The sequence below is a fragment of the Lonchura striata genome, chromosome 1 (genome assembly GCF_046129695.1).
Source record: "Lonchura striata isolate bLonStr1 chromosome 1, bLonStr1.mat, whole genome shotgun sequence".
Taxonomy (NCBI): Eukaryota; Metazoa; Chordata; class Aves; order Passeriformes; family Estrildidae; genus Lonchura; species Lonchura striata.
Window position 1 is genome coordinate 29,734,885 of NC_134603.1, and position 17,600 is coordinate 29,752,484.

Sequence of the window (17,600 nt, forward strand, 5' to 3'; positions counted from 1 at the left end):
TCAGGCTCTTCCTTGCACCACAAAGGCTTTGCTAGAGCCACCTTTGTGCAAAGCTGAGTACCTGGAGCATATTTTGCAACAAGGGATAAACTGCAGTCACCAAATCACATAGCTTAAAGGACCCTGCCTGTAGCAGCACAAGTGTCTCAGTCAGGGGTACTTAAGTATACATGTTAATGTAATGAATGCAAATGAATTAACTGTACATAACTGTATGCTTACTAACACAGAGGAAAGCAAGCTGAAATTTTATTTTTCATGCTGAACCATATATATTTGCAATCCAAAGGCACAAGGCTTGGACTCTCTTAATTCGGCTAGAAAGTAGGTAATTAAAAAAATATATTTAAAATCAGATCATCAGTCACACTATAATGAGTCAGACAGATCTTATTTTCAAAATATTTTGACTCATTGTATTGGGTCTGGCTGGGATGGAATCAGTTTTCCCCACAGCAGCCCTCACAGTGCTGTGCTTTAGTGTTTTCTATCTGGAGCTGGAGAGCTGCTGATAACACTCCAGCATGCTGGCTGAGCACTGCTCCCACTGCACCAGTGCTGTCTGCAGCATTCCCGCCCTCACCAGTAGGCTGAGGGTGGGAAAGACACACCCAGTGGGTGAGAGGGCATAGCCAGGACAGCTGACTCAAATGGACCTAAGGGATATTCCATATATGACATGTGCTCAGCAATAAAAAATAAGAGAAAGGAAGAGAGGGTGGGCATTAATTGTTTACAAAGTTTGTTTTCTGGAGCAACCACTGTGAGATAGCTGGACATCCCCTACTGATGGGAAGAGGAGATAAAATCTTTTGTTTTCTTTTACTTTAGTGTGTGGTCTTTGTTTTTGCTTTATTGAACAATCTTTATCTTGGTCCATGACCTTTTTCCAGTTTATTTTCTTCCCCTCTCTCCTGCTGTCCTGCTGAAGGGCAGGGTGATGGTGCAGCTTGGTGGGCAGGTGGTGTCCAGCCTACCACACTCACTGACAATTTACATTGTGAATAATGGATACCAAACAAACCTGATGTCACAAATTACAGGGTCATCCACAGCTGGCAAGGAATTTTGTGTTGTTTACTGTCACTACAGAAACAGAGAAGTCAAAATGCACAGGAAAATGATGAATCAGTGTTCTGTTACAAAGAGTGCTTTTCCTCAGTTGAACGCAGGGACTCTGAATCCCTGTGCCTGAGAGCACAATTGGAACCATTAATTACAAGCATGGGGCAGAAGGTTTCATCTTCATTTGAATTTTGCCTCAGGGTAACAGGGCAATATCAAACTCTTGTCCCTGGCTTCTGGGCATCTTTAATTACCTGCCTGGAAGTTTCTAACCTCCCTGTCTCCCTCTCTGTCGCCATGACAACATCCCTGCTGTCAGCATCCTGAACTTCCCATCTATGTTGCAGTCACTTGGAAACCCATCCAAGTATTTTAAATAATATGGAAACGATACAGACATATTAGAAGGGTGAATGCAGGAAGGGAATTAATTTTTTCCCATCTTCTGGCAGCTCCAGGGAGGCAGGTGACAGTGGGGAATCCAGGAGTGTCCGTGGGGACCGTTTGCATATGAAAACCTGAATGCTTGGCTTGGTTGTCTTCCTGAATGAAAAAAACCTTTTCTCTATGACTTATTAAATCCATCAGGTTTCTAGTCAAATGTTGCATGGATAGGAGTAAAAAAAACCAGGCAGTGGAAGGGAGGGAGGCAGTAAAGAGGAGCACAGTGAAGTGCATGTCTAGCAGCTGCTAGCTGAGACCTGCCTGGAGCACCGGGGCTGCCGGCTCCCAGCTGCTGCAGGTCACTTCTGCCTCACACAGTGCTGGCCCTTTGCTGCTGTGCCATTCTGACTGCCTCAGCTGGCCTCAACACACATTGGGCTTCTCAGTTCTTGGTGGGTTAATGACATTCCTCAAACCAATCTTCTTGTGTGCATAATTGCAGTTACACTGCAGAATTTGCACTGTGGTTTTACAGGCACCTTAGAAACAGATGTGGTAAGAGTGGGACTTGTCTGTTGCTGCTCCTATTGAAAATCCCCTAAAGCAGAAGCTGTTCTCAAGTGTCACCTTGCACTGTCACCCCGAGTGTTTCTCTCTCCCGTCTCTTTGCCAGATAGTTATGACGTGTGTCTGTATTCATAATGGACTTGGCACAGGATGCAATTTGTCTGCAGAGTACGCTAGAAACTAAGCCACCAGATTTATGGGTGTTCAGCTGGCCATTAAAGAGCACACTAAATCTTACAGAAGATGACCTTAGGAAGAAGTGGGGAGTAAACAGAATATTGACCCATTGCCAGTCATGCTTATTACTCTCTACAATAGGGATTCTCCCTGTCTTCCAGCTAGAGATGAAAGCCATCTGGGCTGAAAGAAAGTTTTCAGACTGATGCAAACAAAGGTTTAGGAAATAGAAATCTATGTGTAGAGCCCAATATAGACTTCTATTTTTTGGCATGTGTTATATATTTTGAGGTGCAGAAAAATTTGTTTTGAAGAAGCTGTAAAGGAGTAATTAAGGAGTAATTTTGTTTTCTTCAGATATTAAGTTCTTTGGCCTTCCAAAAATAATTTCTTTTACTAATAGAGGGACGTTTAGGGGCAGAAATAAGGGTTTTGTTCTGAAGGGACAATGCTGCATGGTTTTTCTAGGCTGAAAGCAGAGAGACAAGAAGTCCTTCATCAGACAGCTGTAGAAAAAGATCAAATAATCACACCCCAACAGCTGGAACTATAGTACTGAACTAAGTACTGAACCCTAAAAAAAAAAAATAATAAGGATCATCTCATGCACAATGGATACATCATGAAAATATCAAGGTTCCCATCTGATTATGTCTCTAGTAAGTTTCTGTTTAGTGATTCCAGATCTGTCATTTACACAAGTTGTTCCCCTGTTAATCTCTATTTCCTGGCAGAAAATTAGTACACAAATAGGCACAAATATACACAAAACCAAACAATCATCTCTTTTAGGCAAATCTAAAGAAAGCACTCTGAGAAAAATCTGCCACTTAACATTTATTTTTATAGTTGTGTGCATTATACCATTATAAACATTTAAACCCATGTAATTAACAATTTCTGCATACTCATGCTTTTTAAAAAATATATAAGCTGGTACTCCCAATAATACCTGCTTGAGTTTCTTGTACCCAGTAATGCATTTACTATTAATTCAGGGTTTTAGTAAGCTGTTTGAAGGTGAACAAAGAGCACCTGTGCAAGGGGCTGCTGTTGAGCTGTCAGGGTCTTTTACAGGATAACTAGAACAAAAGGCTGATATTCCTCCTACAAATGGCTGGGGACTGAAGCCATGGCTCTGTACACCTCTGGACTTTGTGTCTGTTTACTGAATTTGAATCCTGAACCAAGTTTTGCAAAGTTCTCTTGCAGGATCTGAAGGAATAACCTGCTTTGAACTCTAAACCTAAGTATTTAAAAAAGAAAATAGCTACTCTTCTATATTTAGGTACTTGAACAAGTGACCTGATTTCTAAAGCACTGAAGTTAAATTCTGAATTAAAGTTTTTGCTGACATCTGTGGGAGCTGCTATGTGTAAAACTTCAGAAAATCAGGTCATTCATTTTGCAGTTCTGATTTGGAGAAAGAATCGAATTTTCTGCTCCTAATTTTTGAAATTTGAGTGTGTTTGTAGTCTAAGCTCAGGCCTGACTTTGTTTGGACGTTAGAACCAAGTTTAAAAAATAGGTGGAAAGCTGAAAGAAACCCCAGCAACACTACCTTTGCTATTTTCTTAAAAGAAAGAGACTTTTAAATGCAATTTAAGTGTTGTGATCATAGGAATTTGGATTATGTGTTGGCTAGGTTTAAGAAATGCAGGACACATCACAGTCAGCCCCTTTCTCTGCCTATCCAAGGTAGAGATCTTAGGATTTGACATTGCCTTTCTTTTGGGGTTTTCTCTTGTGCTTCCCATCTCCAGTGTTACTTTACACAGGGCAAGAACAGAGAGGAGATCTTGTAGGTCAGTGAAGCCCTGTGACAGGTTAACTTCAGACAACACAAACCCCAGCCCAATATCAGCATCCTGACATTGGGATATCAATATCAGCCATGGTGTGTCACTGCCCCATCAGGGACAAACCCCACTGTCGTGGCTTGCTGGTCCATTTGTGTCTGTCCTGCCGTAGCTCATGACTGTGGCTTCAGTCCCAAATCTGTTTTGTGTCTCCTGCCTGCTGGTCTTACCTTTTGTCCCACTCAGACTCCTGCCAGAACAGCAGTGCTCAGACTTGCTGCCCTGCAGCCTCAGGCACTGAGGGAGGGCAGCGCATCCATGTCCTGGTCACACCAGCACTAGGTGTCATCTCTGATGGGAATGACCAGTGTGTCCTTGATTGGAAGGGATGGGAAATACAGACAGGTTAGGAAGGAAAAGAGAGAGGCAGGTTCCTATAAAAAATATGGTGCTTTTAATTTTGTTTAATTTAGTATATTTTTACTCATTTATTTAAAAAAATGTGAAGAACTATTTGGAACAGAAAGAGTTACTGCAGTTTAGAAAGTCAGGTCTATTTATGTGCAACTGTCTAGGCAAATGTAATGGTGGTTTAAAACGAATGTATTTTAATTAACAAGTACCATGCTCAGGGTTCAATTACCAAGGTGCGTCCCATGAACTTAGATAACAATTAATCCATTTTTATTCTTAGTGCTCAATATCAGTACATTCTCTGCCTGCTCATCTGTTGCTGATACATGACAGGTTAACCCAAGAAAACTTCCCTAATTAATGATGTGTGTTACAAGAGCTTGTACTATCACAGAGCAGGAATTCGGATGCATAACTTATCCTCTGTGTATTAACTCAGCCAGGGGACATTAACACACACCCACTGGAAGGCTGTGTGTGCATTCAGACACAGATTACTGATTTCCTGTCTTCATCAGTTAATATGAACTTGACAATATTGATGAAATTTATTAACTTTCTCACCTCTTTTAGTATCTTATTTATTTGGGCTGTAAGTGCTTTGGCCCATGAAAAGTCTCTTGTCTTCAATTAATGCTGTTTGCACTGGCCTCAGCTGCATCTTTAAATAATGTTTCCACGCAACATTATAAAGCAATGATTACCAGTGACTGATGGGATGACTCCTGTTCCATGTAAGTATCTGCATAAAATTGTATGTGCTGCCAGACAGAAAGTGGGTAAAGCCTTTCCAAGAATGCACCTGGACTTCACTTGGGACTTACGATGGTTCTGCTTTAGGGATTTATGGGATTTTCATCAGGAGGTGAGAAATTTCATCCTAGAAATCTCAATATATCCTTCTGCTTGGTCTCCACTGAGACCTCTCTAGTTAATGCAGGGGTGCATGGTAGTATCCACTGAGAGAGAAGTTACCACTCTTCAGCTTCTATGAATGCTCAACACAGCTGAAATGAGAAAAATCCATATAAAAATATGCTTTGAAGTCTTCCTTGGTTATCAAAAAAGTAACTTCTCTACTGTGAGCACTGTAATTCTGTTTGTGTGTGCAGCCACTTCTAATAAACATTGCAGTAGTGGCATTAGCCTTGTCTGTCATCCTTATTTTCTTCATATCACACTTCTATCCCCCTTACTGATGGTGCACTGGTCAAGTTCCCATACAAATATATTGAACAGTGAAATCAAGATAATCAAAATGGACAGTATTAGCATCTCCAGTATTTTAAGTATGTTCTTGTTAAAATTGACAAAAGCATATTGCAACCTGCAGTCTGATAACATTTGAAGAATTGAGGCTTGGAAAGCTGACTCTTCCCTTGTCCCTTGGGAGGCAACCAGCAGATGCAAACATTTGGAGCCCTGGATCCAAATGCATTTATTCATAACAAACTGTTATGGTTGCCCATTCTTTCCAAAATGGGGAGTATATAATTTGCTTTGCATACTGAAACACAGTGACCTAGTAAAAGGTGCATATAATTTAAGTATTGAATAGAATAGATGCTTTAGATAGAACATTATGTAAGCTATAATTACAGGAGATTGATATGTATGAAGTTGACCTCTATAAGCAGGAAAAAATGTAAGAAAAAGTTTTGTTTTATCAATAAACTGAATAGAGTATGTTCTCTAGAAAATGATACCTGAGGGCAAGTACCACAGCAGAATTTATATCCATATGACCAAAATTTCTGGAAATTGCTAGGAAAAAATCTATCTTGACTGTCTCACCTCTGTGTACTTTTAGATATATTTCTTCCATTAATTGATATTTGTTATTACTTTTGCTATTTGTTACTACTCTTTCATGTGAGTAACTGTACCTAAGTCCTTCTTTGAATATGTGAAGGGATTTTCTGTATAATTTTCTTACAAAAAGAACAGTCAAAAAGCCCCTCTTCTGGCATCAAGAAACCTACATTTCCATAAACTCTAATAATTATGTTTCTCTTATTTTTAAATAATCTTCTTCATCCTTCCACCCATTTTTTATCTATCAAAAGCAATAACGTAAAGAGTCAGCCCCGGAAAAAGGTCAGTACTATCATTGTTATGTATTTATCAATTCTTTGAAATTGAATGTGTCTTTGCACCTAGCTCAGGAGTAAGACTGTGTAATGGTTTTGAAATTTCATTCCAGTGGCGATTGATAACTGAATTTTTTCATAATTATTTTGCCTTGTAAATGACTTTCTGTTTTATGGCTGATGGACAAGGATGTTAAAAAATGGTGTATCAAAGGTGTGTTTAATGGATTAGTCTATTTTCAACAAAGAAAAGATTTCTGAGTGGAAATATTCTGAGGTTTCCAAAATAATTTTAGACCACAATTTGAAAACAACAACAAACTCAGTTTGTATTTCCAGTACTAGAAGTGCTGTTTTTCTTTCTCGTAGGAAGTGTGAAATCAATAGTTTGACAGCTACATTGTCCTTAAGTTGACTTGTCCCTTACTCCATTTCAGTGGAAATTTTTTTATCAGTAACAAATTATAGAATTTCAATAAGAGGAAAAATAACTTTGCATTGGAGGGATGTTTTTCAGTAGTGGAATCAGTCTTAGAAATAAAAATTGGAAGATTTAATTTAATAGTTTTAATAGTCAAGAGATTCTGTGGCAACCTCCCTGAATGATCTTTTTAGTTTCCAGTGACAATTTAAATGTTTTGTTTAAGGACAGAGTTATTTTGGTTTGATATTTGGAAAGTTGTTGAGTTCTGTGGGACACTGAACATGTTTTACTGCTCTGGAATTCCTACTTGGAGTCAAAATAGTTCCCAGATCTTAGTGGAAGAACAAAAAATCAAAGTTGTTTCAATTTCTGGTTTTAGTATCGGTTTTCAGTCTGAAAAAGGTGGGTATGTCTTATTTCATACCTAAAATTGTTTTTCACCAATATTTATAATGCTGAAATATATACTTATGTAAATATACCAACACATTTGTATAACATGCTACCTCTAGGTCATCCATGTTCCTACAGACAGGAGGATGAGAGCTTAAGCATTTAAAAAAATGTTATTTGCAGAAAAGTCCCCATCAAATGCCTCAGTCATTCGCAAATTAATAATGAATTCAGATACTCGTGTACACATAAGAAAGATAGAAAAAAACCTCCAAAACTTTAGATTGCAAAATAATTTGGTTTAAAATAAAGATATACTTTTTAAAGACCAGATTTAAATACAAGTGCAATGAAATGTTTAATTTCTATTCCAGTAAATATTCCGGTCTGCCTAACCTTAAATTAAAAAAAAATATTCTCCTGTACAGGGAAAGTATTTTTCCTAGAAACTCAAACAGTTTTGTTTCTTGGGCTGTCAGTGAGACAGAATCAAAGTACTTTTAAAATATTAACTATAGAGCAAGAAAGATAGAAATGGAATTTATTAATGTAGATGAATGTGTAGTTACTTATTAATATAGAAGAATGTACAACTAATATTTATGATAATTTATTAAATATTATTTAAAACATTCCGTTAGTGGAATAAAAAATGTATTTTTTTTGTAAAACATATTTTTCAAGAAATGTAATTGAACTTTATTTTGATCAGTGAAGGCTGAAGGATGTTTCTAACCTTTCCTAAGCTTTGCACCTCGTGCTGTTTGTGCTCCTGGGCTGGAGCAGAGGGGCCGGGCTGGGCGCCGCGCTCGCACTGCCTCGCTCCTCCCGCAGCTGCTTTGTTCGGATTCCTTCCCTTTTAGTGGCTGATTTCAGTTTTGCTCCTAGAGAAATCCCTCTGCAGGCGGGGCTAGAGCACTTTTGTGGAAAAGATAATCTTTCTTTTATGGTACATTCTTTTTGATTTTTTCTTAGGCACGCAGCTGAGTGGAAATTAGATTACATTCTTCTGATGGGGCAAGAATAGAGCTGTTTGGTCTCAGTCACATTCCTACCTGACCAGTCTTGAATTCCTCTCACCTGGAAACAGAAGAGAATGTTTCCAATGACATGAGTTAAACTTTCCACACCTGATTATAGACTTATTCATGATTTGTTACTTCTTGGTCATCTTTTTTTGGGGCTAATGTTGCTCTTTGATGTTTTAATCCTGCAATGGAAACTACCACACTGAAGTCCCATAAACCAGACCCCAGAACAGCTAGCATGACATTTTATCTTCTTAAATAAGGACAGCACAAATGTGGTGGAAGATTGCATTGTAGCTATGTTGTGTGTTGCTTAATCAAACTAGATCCAAAGACCGAAAAAATATCTTCAAAAACTGGAAAGGACTCCACCTTTTAGGTTTAGAATACCTCCTGTTTTCATTCTGGGCTAGATAATTCAATAAATGAATACATAGTTCAAGTCACAGTTTCATGAAAAAATATTGTGAATATTTCTTAGAGCTCACATTTAGAAAAACAGTGCTAACACAAAAAATATTTTGTCTTGGGATAGAAGTATAGGCTGCCAAATTGCCCAATACAATTTAATTTGGACCCTTAATTCTCATTCATTCTTGATCTAAATATCTGTCTTTCTTCCACTTTCAGCAGTGCATTTCCAAAAGATGAATTCTGCTTTTTTTTTTTTTTTTTTTTTTTTTTGGAAGGCTTGTTATTTTCTCTTCATTTTCTTGAGTTTCACTGGGACTTCTAAATCACAGAATCAATAATTAAAACTGGATGTGAAGCCTCCTTTGTAGGAATGTGAATTTTTCTAGAATGTAACCAGAAATTTATCTCAAAGGACTCCCACTGGGATAAAAGTGAAAATTAAAAACACAGGAGACATTGAAGTTCACAGAAAAGGGAGTGAGACAATAAGAAGCAGGAAAACTGAAAGGATCCTTAAACATGCGCCTGGAAATTGCAGAGGAGATAATTTCTGTGCTGTGATGCATTTCAGTTACATCCACAACTGTTTTAGCAGTCAAGGTGGAGTTGTGTTGTCTGCCCCATTCCCTGTTCAGAAATTCTCAAAATACTTTTGTGGGTTTTTTTTTTTTTTCATTTTTTAATAATGTTTTCAGCACTTGATTAATATCAAAATGTTTTCTTCTAACTCTGAGTTCTTACCAGGACACTGTTTGCTTTTTAAGAGCTGTGCATGTGTTTCTTCTCACTTGGTTTTTTATGAGTTAGGAGCATGCATGGGTGAAATGAGGCCGAAGAGTCACGAAATTGACAAGAAAGAAAACTGTGGGGTTAGAAAAGGAAATGTTTTGTTTCAACACTTATTTTACTACTTAAAAAATATCATTGAACTTAACACATGTAAATAATGCAGAGGCTTTGCACACGTGTATGCAATTATTTAAAGGTTTATTGGCTTATCGGGGAAAGCCTTCCTACAGCTGGAAATGCTTCAGTGAGCTGAGTAACTGCTGAGTGATGGGGACTGTTTCCAGAAATATGGTACCCCAGAGGTGGTGGGACAACAGAGCAGAGTAAGTGTGCTTTCAGGAAGGTCTGGAACATAGTACACTTAAGGACATCTGTAGAAAGCCAAGTCATCACCTTTTCTTTACACAGGAGGCATCTGAAAAATAAGAATGCCTCTTTTTCCTTCTGGTAGGGAGTGAGTCAGTGAGCCTTTTTTCACTGTTTCTGTTTTAACCAAGGCAAATGCATTTATCCCTGTTGAATGATGCATTTATCTCTGTTGAATGCAGGACTCTGGCAGTAGAGTAGCAGCTGTGCACTACAAGAAGGAGCCCTGTTCACAGGAGGAAGAAGCCTCCTTACAGAGCTCTGTGCTGTGTGCACCTTCAGCTACTCAAAGGTCAGAAGCCTCATCCAAGCAGATGCAAAAAGAGAGAAGGATGGATCAATAGCCAGAAATAGCCACTTCTCTTCACAGACTAAAGGAACAGCCATTATCAATGGCTAAGATGCAATGTCTTTCAGATGGCTAAAATTAAGGGAAGTGAATCCCAGTCAATTCCTACTGTTCATGTACAAATGTACAAGGATGCTGGGATGTTTTTCTGTACGGCCACACCAAGCTTTTCTTTGTTTCATTGGTTGTTGGATACTTTGTGTGCATTCCAAGCAAACCCGAGTGGAAGAAAATGGCAGGAAGTAATGTTGTGTAAAGAACCCAGTAGGAAATAATGCTGAGAAGATGTGTAATGCATACTTGGTTATTAATGAATGATGTAGGAGAATGTTGCTCACCAGACCTCTTTGCTTACAGGTTGTGTTTGGTCATTGCTGGAGGTTAAGAAGCAAGGTCTGGGATTCCCTTTAAAACAGTCAGTGCGTGAGGTTGTTAACAAGAGCTGGAGAATATAGTAAAAGGAGCAAATTACAGCAAAACAGTGTGTGGATATGGAATGTTACTGCAGGGTAATGATGAGTATGTGCCCCATATGGGAATTCAGACATGTCAAGAGATGTGGCAGATTAGATCTCCAGTGATCTATTCAGAAGGTCAATGTCTAGAGAGTATGACATTACCAGAATATGACATTTCTAGAATATGACATAATCAGAATTACCTATGTAATTCTGAGAGATGAAAAGGTGAAAGAGCATGAAAGCAAATGCTTTTATGAGATGAAAAATCTCCCTCACAATTAAACAAAATACTTAGATTTGTTAATATAATTTATTTTTTCTACTTTTTATACCTGATTGCTATGTTAAAAGTTAAGTAGTTTTTACTACTTGCAATTTTGATTCTTTTATGAAACACACATATCAATGGAGTAATATGCCCCTTTATCACGTGAATTCTTGGGAAATTAAGAACATGAATCAAAATCTAAAAATAAGGCAATGATTTATTACTTTCTTTTGATTATCTGGTGATTAATTTATTAATATAGAATTTAAAAGAATTTTAAATTATATTTTAATGTTTAAATTATATTTTAAGGCATTTTTAATCATACTACTTATCCTGGGTTCAGTCTCCATCACATACATGCCCTGAATTTGAGAATAAAGAAAATCAAACTTGCCAAGTGTTAATGGAAGTGCCTCATGTACTCATGTAGTGAGGAGGATCAGCTGGAAGATTGTGGTCATGGGAGGGAATGATCTGGGCAGGGATGGAGCCTTTTCCTGACCTTCATCTGACTGCTGCAAAATAATTCCTCTGGGTTGTCACTTTACTCCCTCTCATCACCCCACTGCTGGCTTTTTTTTTTATATCACATTAAAGGTGAAGCACTTGACTTCACCTTCAATGCACTTCAAAGCTGCACCTTCCCTACAGATCACCTATAATTCACAGAAAGTGTCATCTCTTAGCCCTGATGCTAGCCAGCTTCAGCCTGCACTTGTTAGCATTTCAAAGAAGCAGTTTTGTGTCTTCTCTCACTGCCTCTGAGGAGCTCTCTGCACACCTCAGTGAGCTGCCTCATTACCCTCCATCAAACCTCATGGAAAGCTCTCCATGGACAGAGTGTTTGTGACAGTTTCCAGACAGGAAAGTCCCTCTTAGCTGTGCTGCCCACCCTCAGTTCCGTCACTCTCATCTCCTCCCTGCTGGTTGTCTCTTCTCTTGTGTTGTCAGGCTTTTGCCCTTTTTATCCCCCTCACCCTGTACAGAGCTAAATAAATTAAAGCCCTTGTTGATGACTCCTGGGCAGTCTTGTAATAGTAGCTTGTATGAACACAAATGTGATTGACTTTAGTTAAGACTTGGTGGTAGAAAGCCTTGATTCATTACAGAATTTGTCAGACACATGCTTTGTTTAAAAAGATGTATTTCTTTCTTAGTTACTTCAAATGGAGAGAGTGCATATTTATTTCTAAATCTGTGGTTAAGTATCTGGATGAATCATGCTGTTAAATAAGCTGTAATTTCAGTGTCATCATCCCCTGCTTATGCAGGTCCTCATTGTCACTCTGGCTGTGAGCTGCTTGCAGACACTTCCTGGGGAATGCCATGGCCCCAGTGGCAATTAACCACACAACAGGAAAGGTGGAGAAGGTGCAGTTTTAGGGCTGGTGCTTGGCAAGAAGATCAAGTCTTCAGTTCAGGGTTAATTACAAATAACCTCTGTTGCTGTGTAGCTGCATCCATGCATGTGGGAATAGAATTGAAAGGAATTGGAAAGTGATATATGGAGATCAAAGGGAGACTGGAGGCCTGAAAAATGAAAATTATCTAGCACCTCTTAATATGCTTAGGCAACCTGTCATGTTACAGAACAAGAATATAAACTTGTCTTCTGACAGATTGGTGTGACCTTTGTGATTTACTCCATGTACCCAGTGCAGAATAGGAGAAAATGTGTTCAGTATAGCAGCACAAGGCAAAGCATTATTAATTGCTTTGAATGTGTGGAATAATCTACTTTGTAATATATATAAAATACAGCAGCTGAGTGTGTTCTGCAGAGATGTAAATAGACAGTAATTGTACTCTATAAATTTCTGCTTTATTTATGGAAGGCAGATTATATTTTGGATTTTGTTGCTGTTTAGGATGTTAACTATGCACTCTGCTCATGTGAGGTTCCTATTTTGGATCCTGCAAAGTATGTGCTTTAATAAAGCAGCAAACCAAAAACTAAAGAAATCAAAATGAACAGTATGGGATGAATGCACTTTTCAGAAATGCTTAAATGTAGGCTGGAATGAAATCTTCTGTACCTCCTGGCACCGTTGTAGAAAGTCAGGACATGATCTGAGCTTTTGTGATTAATTAGTCTGAAGCTGCTAGGGACTCTTTGCACATCTATCAGTTTTGCCCTTTAGGCCATGTGACACATAATTCCACCTTGAGAACAGGCCCCTGCTGTTCCCTCCTGCCTTGCTGGCTGCTCTGCCCCTCTCCAGGCAATATTCAGCTCCAGAGGAGCTGCTGGTCACCTCCAGTGTGCTCACTGCCATGAGACACAGTGCTGTGACAGCACTGCAGAGCTCCCATCTCTTTCAGGTATTGTTTTCAACCCACATTTTTTAACAGATGCAGACCTTTCCAACCTTGTCAGAAAGTCCTTAAAGATATAATAGAAACTTATCTTTATTTTATAAAATTGTGCATAAAACAAGAACTTTAATTTCTACATGTTTCTGGAATAATTGCTTTTGAACACTATTTGTTTATCTAAGCTTTTTAAAATACAGTTTAGAAGGAGTTTTGAGGAGCATAGATTTGTTTGTACCATAACACATGAAACATTTTTTAAGACTACATTGGAGAAATACTGCATTTCTAACTTAAAGTGAGAAGTAAACAGGAGTTACCTTTAAATAAAGGAGAAATTAGACTATTTGTGATTCCCCAGTTATTTCAGTTATCTTCCTAGATAAAAAGTACCTTAATTTTAAAGTGATATATAGTGATAAAAATGTACAAGAGTGTAAAGGACAGATTAAAAGTGATGTCTTAGTTACTGACTGTGACAGATTTTCTAGTATGTTTGGGAAATCAAAGGTTTTAAGCTGCCTGAGTAATTTTTTACCCAATAGAAAGACTGGTGGGTTCAAATCCTCACCCACAATGAGGATTCAAATCCAAACCAGCATGTTTGCATTTTTGCAAGTCACCTGCAGTGATTCTTAGCAGAATTTTCTGTGTCAGAATTGCTGGGAAAGATTGTCTTTGGGGTCATTTCACATGTGGAAGAGTGGCATTAGTAGAAGCAATTGTAACAAGAAATAGTAGAAGTAATTAGTAGAAGAAATTGTGAGATTGTAGCTGTGTACATATAAAGCCAATCCTCATAGACCAACATATGGCCAAGGAAGATCCATCAGTATTTAGTCTGTAGGGTCAAAAGATGTCCAGACTCTGAGGGACTACCAGGCTCAACTGGCTCTGCCCAGCTTCTCATCAGCCCTGCCTGTATCCCCAGGAGCCCTGTTTCATCTTGGCAAACCTCCTTCTGTGTAATCATATCCTGGTTGTGCATGCTTGTGTACTTCTGGAGGATAAACAAAAATTTCATGCTCTGACCCCAAAATCTGTATTTTAATGAGCTGTTGAAAAGCCAAAGTTTCTTCCTGCAATATGAGGTATGCTGGATAGCATTGCAACAGTACAGCTGTTTGTAAATTTTAGGGGCATTGTTCCCAGCACAGGATAGAGCTGCCTTTTCTTCCTAAGTTAAGTAGTCGAGAGAGAGAAGAAGACAGATGGCTAAAATAGTTTTCTTCTTTTTAATGCTTTCTGAAGGATTTTTCCTCTTGCCAGTGTTTACAGGACCTCAGGAGAGATGGTGGCTTAACTAAAGATTTCCTTTACACAGGCTGCTCCCTGTGTGAAGGAAGCACACCATATAAGACCTGAGGTTGAATGTTTCAGTCCCATGTTTTGAATTCCAGTATAGTAATGGCGGAGCTTTCAGTTCTTTCAAACTGGAGTTTGTGTCTGTAAGCAGAATCACACAGAACCACAATATCATTGAGGTTTAAAGGAACCTCTGGAGGTCAACTGATACAACCCTTCTTCTCAAGCAGGCTGCCCAGAACCATGTCCAAACAGTTTTTGAGTATCTCCAAGGATGGAAACTCCACAACCGTTCTGGGCAACCTGTACCAGTGCTTGGTCACCTTTACTGTAAAACAATATTTCCTGATGTTGAATGTCCCATGTTTCAGTGTGTGCTCATTACCTCTGATCCTGACACTGGGCATCACTGAGAAGAGCCTAAGTCTGTCCTCTTTGCCTCCCCTATTCAGGTATTTATAGGCATTAATGAATTCACTTCTGCTTTCCAAACAGTCCCAGCTTTCTCAGCCTCTCCTCACAGAAGAGATGCTCCAGTTACTTAATGTACCCTCGCTGGATTCTCTCCAGTATGTCCGTGCCTCTCATGTGCTGAGCAATGCAAATGCAGTAGCTACAATCTCTGCAACACAAAAGCTGTTCCTACAGAGATGTTAACTTTGGCTGTAGCACAAGGCAGGATGGAATGGCTGATACAAAGAAAATGCTCTTTGAAATCTGAAATTATTCCAGCACATCCAGAGTCTTGACAACATTCAGTATATACAGGAGCTAAAACCCCTTGGTTTTCATACCTTTATTTCTCTCGATGAGTTAAGATATTAAAGTAAATAGTCATGGTTGACATGGACAAAAACACTTTGGAGTATTTTCAGAACTTTAGGATCATTTGAAAATATTCACTGTTTGAGATTCAGAATGGATCTTTACTAGAATGTCACAAGAGATATCAGTCACACCAGCAGCTTCCATGGAGAAAACTTCCTGGTGTCTTAATGTGAGATAACTTTCACATATGCCAAACTGAACAGCCAAAATTTACTTGTAAGCATATTAGAGTAAATAGGTAATAATATACTTTCCCACAGTAATGTGGTTATGTTTGTAGTGAAAATTTTATACAGACAATTCCATTATGACATTTATGATAGCTAAAATTAGATTTTAGTTTTAAATTTGTTAGAATATCTATTTAGGAAAAGCAGGGAAAAAAGGAAGATAAGTAAGAATATTCAGAACAAAATGCACAGAGTAGAGAAGTATTCAGCAATACATTTCATTCAGTCATTTTGTGAATAGAAAGTAGAAGGTACAAGAAAATCTGCAAGAACACCACAGACTTAAAGGAAAACAAAACCAAATCATGGTGGAAAATATGATTGCGTTGTGGCCTCTGGACTTCAATTTCATCTTCTGGTAAGATTACATATTGATGAAAACACAGGTATTTGTCCACTGAAACTAATGGCTCATTCAGACTGCATCTGCAGAGCTGCTGGGAGTCATAGCAGAGTGGCCACTCTGCTGATCATCAAGCCACATTAAGGGGTTGCAGAGAGCTGCAGCACTGAGTGTTTCTTATTGGCTGTTAATAGGTCTCACTAAAGTCATGGTGCAATACATTGAAACAGGATGTATCTTATATAAATAAATTCCGTAATCTCATTTTGCATGGCAATTACTTTTTATGTTAGTTTCCTTTATGAGACATCAAAATTATGTTTTGACAAAGCCTTAGATAGCCAAAGCATCGTTGCTCATGAGAAGTGGGTGGTGTCTATGTTTCATCTCATGTAGTCAAGAGATAAAGCAATATGAAAGGAGATATAGGAGTTGAGAAATTAAAAAAAATAGGGATATCTACCTGATGGAGTTTTTGTGAAGAATAGAAACAAAGCAAGTTACCAGTTTGGCTTAACTAGAATCTCATTTACTAGTACATTGAAGAAAAAAATCTTTTGAATGTGTGCAGTAAGCAGTGAGTACAAAGGACTACTTCAAATGCTGGCTATGGTGAACTTTGCATATTTGTCTAGAAAGCAGAGAGATTTCATGGCAATTATAGAATGTATTCTTTACATGTGTTCTGTAATGAAAAAATACTGAAATATATCTATCTATCTATATATATATAGATATATATATATACCATACATACTGTACATATTAGCATAATGCAAAATTTAGAAAAGTCAAATGGAATGGAAGTACCTTTTAGTCATGAAAGGTCAAGGTTATGATGTCACAGTCCAACTTTTCTTTCTCTTATGGTTTAATTTCAAAATGCAATTCTGATAAAACCCCTGTTACAGAAAGACCTGAGTCAGTGGGATGTGATTAAGTTCATTGTCTTTTCCTCTTACCATGTGGAGACCTATTCAAATGACAGACTGTGTTATGCCTGGAAGAGTTGTATTCCTCATTGTGCTGCAGTACTGGCCTGTTGGGCCATTAATGTATATTCACAGAATCTCAGAATTTTCAAGGTTAAAAAAGACCTTTAAGATCATATTTACAACTCAGATTTTGTCCTTGACACCAATATAGTGTAAATAGACTAAACTATAATTTTTGTAACAACTGCCTTTTAAAAGGAATTGATTCCTGCTTCCTTTTGTCCTCAAGCTGACTTTCAGTGCAAACACTCTGAAATGCCATAATTTGTTGAAACTGCCCATGTGGTCCATTAATGAGTCTGAACCAAACAGTTTGCTAATGCCACTGAGCTTTGTTGGCTGTTTTTAATGATTATCTCAGATATTGTGTGATAGTCTCCCCACACTGTTCACAATGTTGTCTCTTTTGTGTCTTTGGCAGCAGCTGTGTTTGTCCTCTCTGGGATTCTTCATTCCAGTGCATGCTATTGATGGATGATGATCATTTTTTTCTGGAGTAGGCATGTAGAATAAATGAGCTCTGCTGTTCACTTTTTCAGCCATAATCTTATTATGTAGATCTACATTCATGAGCTACATTCCCTACTTTGTAAAA

The 17,600-nt window shown here is 38.2% G+C and overlaps 1 long non-coding RNA gene across 1 annotated transcript in view; it reads left to right on the plus strand.

Moving 5' to 3' along the window:
- Positions 1-17,600, plus strand: part of LOC110481780 (uncharacterized) — a 106,620-nt gene that overhangs the window by 57,242 nt on the left and 31,778 nt on the right. The gene's annotated exons all lie outside the window — the stretch shown is intronic.